Below are 9,209 nucleotides of genomic sequence, written 5' to 3'. Positions count from 1 at the left end.
ACTTAAGAATCACAAATTCTTATCTTCCTTCAAAATAACAACTCTCTTTATAGTTTTCCTTTTTTCAGCATTTTCTTTTTAATTTTTTTAATGGCCTCTAATTTTTTTTTATGATCAGATGATAAGAACTTAGAAAATAAAATATTAGAATTAATAACTGTTTTAAATTAATAAAATTATATTATTTTAATATTAAAAATTCAATAATATAAATAAATTTTATAAAAACATCTCATTATCTAAAATGATTACTATCTTTCTATAACCTTTTTTTCTAGACTTCATCTCCCTTTTCTTTAAATTTTCTAGCTCTTGAGTTATTTTTTTGATGATCATGATCAGGAGATGTCTAAACGATCACGGTAGTAAAATTTACAACTTTAGCCGGTCAGATATTTCTATAGAATAAATTAGTTTCTACTCTTTTTCCTTGACTATTCTTTTTCCTTGACTACTCTTTAAGACACATACAAGTAGTCTTGCTGCATGTGTCATCCAACCTTCTTTTCTAGTTCATCATCGACTAGTGGTCCTAAGGACCTACCCTGATCATAATTTTATGGTCTGTATACCACTAGAGCTATTTGAGTTTAGACACGGGTTTTTGGGTTAGTAGAGTTGTTTAAGCTTTCCACCAGGCAAGGAAAGATAATATTTGCTTTATTTTGTGTCAAGAAGTATGAATTTATGTTTGTTAGGTTGTGAGGATGATGCTTGATTGAATATATGTTATCATTTGAGATGATTATTTAATAATAATTGTGTTTGATGCGTGAAGTTTGATCATTGATGAATATTGTTGTGAATGATTATGAATTGGTATTGCCTTGAACTTTGAATGTTGTTGTTTTGGAGTCCTAAGAGATACCAAATCTGTTATACAATTGATAACAGTAAAAAGGGAGGTTGTTGGACTGGTTTTTGGTCTAAATTGAGCTTTTGATAGGTGAATTTCGAAATGAGTGGTTTTGGAACTAAAACTAATGTTGGAGAGTTGTTTTTACATCATTTCAAACTTGTCTAGAACTTCAAATAACCATAAATCTAATGTTAAGTTGGTAAGTAGTTAATATGTTGAGTTTGAGTTGTTTTTGGTCTATTTTTAAGGGTTTTAATAGATGAAAATCTAAAAGAGTAAGTTTCTGGTTAAATTGAAGGTTTCAAATCTTTTGTTGAGTCAATTGTGACTTATATAGACCTTTAGTTTGCTAAATTCTAGTTTATAATGTATAGAATTGGTTATAGGTGTTTTTGAGTGGTTGAGTTGATCTAGTGCATCTTGTTTCCAACCAAATGAGCAAAGTGGTACTCAATTTCATCCATAAACATGTTTTTACATCAATCTTAGTGTGAAAGAAGTCAATTTAGTCATTTGGATAAGTTCAAGGTGCATCTAAATCAAAATAACAAGTTGATGTTATATGGTATGGCGTTAGCCCTATGTGGCACTTAGTGCTGTCAAAACAGTGAGCTTCTATGCTCCAAGGCCTTAAGTGCTCCATTTTGGAGCCGAGCGACATTTTTGCAATGGGTTTTGGGTGCCGGGCAAGTCTAAGGTCGTTGGGCGAGTTAATAATAGTGAATGATGACTATGTGTTTCAAGGGTTGGGCGAGAGTTCTCGTTGGGCTTGAAGAACTCTTTGTTTGCACTTTCGTTGGGCGTTGGATGAGCTCGTTGGGCAAGCAGGTTTGGCGCTGAGAGCCAGGATTCTAGCATTGGGGCGCCTCATATGTAGGTTGGGTTTTTGCTTTCTTCTCTTTTGTTTCTTATGGATGGGAGATGTATTGATACTTTAAAGCTTATTTAGTAATATATATTGAATTATATGATGGTTTATACACGAGGTTATGTATGTATTAAAGTATGGTTTGAAAAAGGTTTCTAAGGGGAAATTCTTGATGGTTGTTTAAGTTGTGTATGTATTATGTAGGAACTTAGTCTTGGGGGTTATCTTGACACTCTAATGGTCATCCATTCTAAATTAGAGATGAAACATGTGATGAGAGTAGCAGGAGGTCCTATTGTAAGGGCTTTACCTTTGTTTAAGGCGTTTAACAAACTAACCTTGTGCGTGATAAGGTGAAGCCTACTGGCAATAGTTTTGTAGAGCTGTAAAGGTCATTACAAGTACACAACTCGTCATAGCTCGACAATAATACATGTATTCGGATATTTGAGTCTAGATGTTATTATATTTTAAGTGTTGTGCTTAGTTTGAAAGTTCCATGTTTTATTCTTTTGATATTAGCTTACCTTTTTTGTGTTTGTTTGTTTGCTTATGTTTGTATGCTTTTGAAATGATCACCTGATGATTGTGAACAAAGAAAGATGATCTAACGGTGGAGTAGGTCCTAGGCGGTGAATGTAGAAATGTATAGTTTGCTTAGTATAGTTAGTGTTTCTTTTTAGGTTATAAAGTAAGAAATCTTTTGTAAATGAGTAGATAGTTTTTAGAATAAAGTTGTGTATATAGACTTCTTATAATAATGTTTTGATTAACTATTCTAGTTTATTGAAAACGTATATTTTCTTAATAGATTCTTAATAGTGTTTAAACTATTTAAATAAGATGTTATTTCATACATATGCTTAAATAAAAAATAATAAAATTTATAGAGGGAAAAAAACTTTGTTTTGAATATGTTTGTTTGTTCCCTCGTGATCTTTAAACTTCTTTCTTTCTTCATTCTATATGCATAGTTTTTTAATATGCATCTAAATAATATCCTAGGGATTTTTGGAAGATATTTTTATGTTGTTTTATTTTTGTTTTTATCATCTGTATTTTTAGGTTAGATGATAAATTAATAAGATTCAGTGTGAACTTCAACAAGTTAAACAGTAGTATGAGATTTAGTGCCAATTTAATAGTAATATTTTTATATTATTTATGTTGCTTGTTATATATTCTGATTTATTGAGAAGTTTAGAAATGTTAAATTTACAATTGATATTATGTATGTGATATAGTGAAATATTTTTGTTTGTATTGGTTCTACATGAGTGTAAGGTTGACTGATGGATAATTGTTAGTGACTTTTATTTTTATTGGTTAAATATTGATTATTTTGTAGTCATAATTATTATGTCAAGTAACTTGAAATTGATTTTGTATTGAATGAAATTTCTTGAGATAATTGTAAGTAATTAATTATTAGAGTGATATTATAGTGATAAATACACGTGTTAAGTGTTAAGTAGAAAATAGGAGATAGGTATTACTAAATTGTAGAGGTGTTATGTGATTAATAACTTAGATGATTCATCGAGGTTCAACTAATAGACTGAGTCATGTAGATGAAGTTATCACGTGATGGGATGAAGTTATCACGTGATGGGAGGGATAGAAAATTTTGCATCAAGTTGAGAGTGTTGTTTATACTCAATATAGAAAGTTACTTTGTCATAAAATAATGTATACCAGAGATGGTAAATTATTAAACAAACCAGACGTTAGTCTGAGTCCAAACTTAATCATAGTTTTTGTAAAAATAAAAATCAATATATACTTACTTTTATGTGATTAATGACCTTTATTAAATCTAATGTGTGATTTTATGTATTTTAATATTATTATTGCATGTTTAACTATATCATTAGTTGATTTTTTTTTTGTAATTTTACAATCATTATATTTTGACAAAAACATATAATTATACAAGAGCAAATTGTGGAAGATGCCTATATAAAATGTATGAGATATGTATACAGTACATATATATTTATATAAATCCTTTTTTATCATTTTGTAAATACATTTTAGTAGATAAAGAATTGCATTAAATAGAATATTTAGAATGCTTTAAATATATATATATATATATATATATATATATATATATATATATATATATATATATATATATATATATATATAAGCTACATTTGAATATATCAGTAGTGAACATATATAGTTATTAAATATTATAATAAAAAACAAAAAGAAAATGAATGTTTTCTAATATCATCACTTTCATATAAATATTTTAACTTCATCAATCTAGTGTGTTACATATCAGTTATTGTTTTCCTTTTAGATAATATAGTATGTCACATATCAGTTATTACATTCTTTCTAGACAAGGTCGTGTTACGTATCACTATTACATCTTTCATAGGTTAGTTATTACATGAAAATTTATGAAAAATAAAAAAATATAAAGTATGGAAAACTACATCAAATTTATGATAAAATTTACACTTCACAGTATAGGCAAACTATACTTATAATGAAAAATCTAAATAAATATGTTGAGATAAAATATTAAATCACATGTATTGTTCTCTATGTATGACAGTTAAATTAGTAACTTATCAACACAATGATTTTTTCATGAAAAACATAAGAAACTTTGAATTGTATATGCATACAGAAACACAAACACTGACACTATCTTTCTCTAAAGCTCCAAGGAACCATTCATTAATCCAAAAAACCATGAGACTTGAGAAGAATCATTTTTCAAAAAAAGCTTTGAAAGTTCTATCTCCAAGCATGCTTCAAAGTATGTGTGACCATATAAACTCAACATAAATAGAAATATGTATTCCTGAAAAAGCTAAAATTTTGTTCACACATTCACCTTGACTTCCTCTAAAAATATCAACATATGAAGTCAAATTAAGACGACTCTTAGTTGCACCACCAATATTCACCTCAACCAATTAACATGAAAATTTGTCATATTATGTTTATAAACAAAACCACCCTATCCTCCCTAATTTGAATATTAAAATTTTCAACAACAAAATATCAAAAATAATATTATTCATTAGGGGTGGGCAAACTACAATATCTGTATTGTATTATAACCAAATTATAATTAACTATATAATAATTCAAAGAAACTGAATTGAACTAAAAAGTAGTTAAGAAAAACTGATCTGAACTTAATTTTAGTGCACATAGTGCAGTACAATCCAGTAAACTTCTTAAGTTCAAAGCCACACTTTTCATCACACGCAATGTCTTCTTGGAATGTCCTCCTCTGGATCCTCTCCTGTTTCCCTGTCACGTGGTCTCCCAGTGCCTCCCCTTCTCTGACCACCTCCTCCCCCCCACTGCGCCTGCCTCCCTACGCTCCTCGCCGCTAAAACCATCTTCGTCGACAACTCCCCTGCCAACTTCTCCCTCGACCACACCCCCTTCACCCACCCCGACCTCTTCTCCGCCTCCTCCCTCGCCGGCGTCTAGTCCTTCCTCAACTACTCTCTCTTCGGCGACGGCCTCCCGCCCTCACCCTCTCCCCCCGCCGGCAACTCCATCGACTCCTTTTGGAACTCAAGTGTGTCCTCCTCCGGCTCTCGTCTCAACAACATCGTTTTGCTCCCCCCTCTTCTCCTTTGTGTTCTTCCACTGCTACCATGCCAAGGTTTTTCAATCTCTTTTGAAAGGGAAAGGGAAAAAGTGGGTTTGTAGATTTGCTTCTCTTTCTAAGAAGTGTTCTCAGAACCCGAGTCTTCGACAACAATGGCGGCAGCAGGAAATTGTGATGGAAAAAGGAAATAGAAAAACCTACGATTGAGAAAGGAAACAGGAAAACTGAAACCACAGTTACCTGTACTCAAAATAAAATAGTTCAGTATTTTTAAACTGAACTGTTAACCAGTAGAATTAGTTTTTAGTAAAAGTAGTTTTAAGTTTTTTAAGTTTAAAACAGTACAGATAAACTATAATTTAAGTTTCTTAACTTAATTGTGCCCAGTCCTATTATTCATATGTTTCTTAAATTTATTCGTAATCCTATACGCTTACTCTTTAATTTAAAAAATAGCAAAAGTTTTCTATTAATGTTCACAAGTTTATTATTATTCATATTGGGATAAAAATCTTTTTCGTGTAAACTTTTTCATCAAAATTATATATGCAAAAAACAATAGGATAGAATGATTTAGAAAACATCATTTTTGAACCACAAGTTCACTGTGTGTGGGTGTAGGTGTGATGTGTATGTGAGTGTACACATGTGTGTTAATGCTAAAAAAATAAATAATTTAGACATTTTTAAGTTTTATATTTATATCAATTCATTACAATTATTTTAGTAATTGAAGCCTAACTTAATTTTTAAACATAAGAAAAATATAAACTCAAAATCAGTTAAAAATAATAATTTTATAGTTTTCTTTTGTTTAGACCTCAATCTTAAATATTATAGGGTGTTTTAAAACTTGTAAAATAAATTTACAAAATAAATTATTAGGGTCTTTAGCAATATTAAATTTACGGAACTAATCAATGTCTATAAGTGACCTAATAAATTTAATAATAATTATTGAGATAAACTCAGATAATATCTTAAAAATTGAATTTAACACTAAAAAGTTAGCTTGTAAAATAATGTAAAGAGGTTTATATACTACATTAATATTATACATGTAATATATTTGTTAGAGATTTCACGTCTATAATGAATAAAACGAATTTACAATAAATAAATAAATAAAGGTAAATCTTGTTTTATAACTTAATATATTATTAAAATTGTCTAAAATATATTCTTATTTGTTGTTGATTATCATACTATTCATTAATTAAACCAATGTTGTTGAGGTTCGGCATTAATTAAATTTACTACTTCTTAATAATATTCATACTACTACTCTATGATAGATTTGCCAAATGAGTGAGATATTAGAATGATATTCTACGGTAGCACAATATAATTGGACAGGGATAATATCTTGTCTGAATAATAATATCACTCACAACTTGACCAATATTTTCATAGTGAATGTTATGCTATCAACAATTCCATTTTAACTGTTCTTCCCCACTCATACCATTCTCAAACCACCTTTGAAATTCTGCTATCTATATGCCCCTCATATCTCATCAAATATTTCCGACAAGACAACCTTTCTGGTTCTCACTTCTCAAATCAAACACACATTAAAAACATTCGACCAAATATCTTCTTTAATTTAGAGACAAATGAATGTCGATCTCTTTTTAATCAAATTCTAAGTTATCTTAAGTGCTTTCACATCGATTTGTACAAGCCAAGGAACAAATTTTTAAAACCCTTTTTTTTTCAATATATATTAAAGCCCTATAATTCTAGTCATGCTAGTGTTTATATAGTATTAGTTCATAATTATTAATTTTATTTCCCTCTAGCAATTCTTACTCAATTTCATGTTTTCGTAATATATAGGATTATGACAGCTATTTTAGGTCTCTATTAACACTAGTGCATAAAAAGACTTTAACGTCATCTTTTAGCCGTCTGACCCTCGAATATCCAACGTAAAAAATGATCGGTGGCACTTTCGTAACTAAGTTAATGTTGTAGACGTCCGACGGGGGTGGTCCCTGACGACTATATTGACGAAAACGTCAGCTCCTCCAAGTCTGACGCCAAAATGTGGTAGAAAATAATTTTTTACAGCTCTAAGATGTCCGACTGGAAGGACCCAAACGTCTCATGGTGGCAAAGAATACCAAATCTCATTTTATTTCACAGTGTAGACGTCTGATCCCCTATGTCGGACGCATAATGACCTGCTAGGTAGGTGAAACGGTGTTGCTTGAGACGTTTGGGCCCCTATGTCGAACGTCTGATGTCTCTATAGACGTTCGGGCCCCTATGTCGGACGCCTAATGACCTGACAGGTAGGTGAAAAGGTGCCTTGTTCCATTGCTTTAGACGTCCGGGCCCTTATGTCGGACGTCTGATGTCTCTGTAGACGTCCGGGCCCCATATATCGGACATGTATAGCCTCCGCCAAAATTAATTTTTTAAATATCAATAGACGTCCGGGCCCCTTATGTCGGACATCTAATGTCTCTATAGACGTCCGATGGGGGAGGGCCCCAACGTCTAAGGCTGTTTTATTACATTTGCGCGAACTCGGGGCAGTTACGCGCACTATTCATCATCTTCCTCCTCGCATTTTCTCTCGCGGCTTTGCATTTTCATGTTTATTTTTTCTCTTTTGGACCGTTTAAACTTACTTTTACTCCGATTAAATTAGTCGTTTATTGATTATCTTCCATTTGAACCGATTAAAATGAGTTTTTGCTGTGTTTTGGTACAGTTTTGCTCGTTTCCTTGGGCGGCGATTTCTTGCGTTCTTGGGCAGCGCTTTTTTTGCGTTTTCCACTCCTCCAAATCCTCCACTACGTTTGTAATCGGTTAAGAAGGTTAGCATTCTTGTTTAAAAGTTTTTGTCTATGCATGTTATTGGTTTTTCGGTATGCATGTTTTTGGCATTTGGATATGCATGTTATTAACTTTCGAATATGCATATTATTAGCTTTCGAATTCGCATGTTGTTGGCTTTTGGATTTGCATGTTGTTGGCTTTATGATATATACATGTTATTGACTTTTGTGTATGCATGCTATTGGCTTTTGCGTATGCATGTTATTGGCTTTTGAATATGCATGTGATAAAAGTTTTGTTGTGTTGTTATGATTGGTATGTTAGATTATTAGTATCTAATTGAGTGAAACTTAGTTCCCGTTTGAAATTTAACACAAACGATTAATCTTTTAATCGTTTGTGTTAAATTTTGAATTGTCCAATTGCACAATTTCAGAAAATTATTTTTCAAAGGTTGTAAGTCATTTATAGTTCTAATTTATTTTACTAGTTATTGAATGATCTAAATGTTTTACTATTTAGTTTGTCATTTTAGTGTAACAAGCAGCTAGATTCATGGGAATGTGGCTATCATGTCATGTCTTGGATTAAGACCATCATTCGAGCTATCATTACAGATGACTGGAGTGAGGTAATGATGCTTAACTTATTTAGATTCTTATAGTTTCTAACAACTTAACTTTCTTGTTTTAGGTACATAATGCATTTTCTTCATTTTGCAGCGCTTCAAAAGTACATCTGTTATACCAGAGGACACAATTAAGAAGATAAGACAGGAGTGGACAACTTATCTTCTGCAAAGATGGACTTAGATAGGAAGATTTATTATTGTTGTTGAACATATTTACATTTAGTTTTACTTTAACTTTTGATAGTTTAGGTTTTGGATTGTTTTTTAGTACTTTGTTAACTTCAAACGAGTTTATATATTATATTATAATGTTCTGGGACAATTTTATGCTTTTCAGGTGTGATTTTATTGCAAAAATAAATCAATTTTTTTTTAAAATACCCACTAGACATCTGTTAATGTCACATCGCACGTCTATAGACGTCTGTCAGTATATACAGAGACGTCCAATGAATTACAGAGGTCAAAC

Source organism: Vigna umbellata, chromosome 8, assembly GCF_029865625.1.
Source record: "Vigna umbellata cultivar VRB3 chromosome 8, Vumbellata_1.0, whole genome shotgun sequence".
Lineage (NCBI taxonomy): Eukaryota > Viridiplantae > Streptophyta > Magnoliopsida > Fabales > Fabaceae > Vigna > Vigna umbellata.
Note: the sequence above shows the minus strand (reverse complement) of the source record.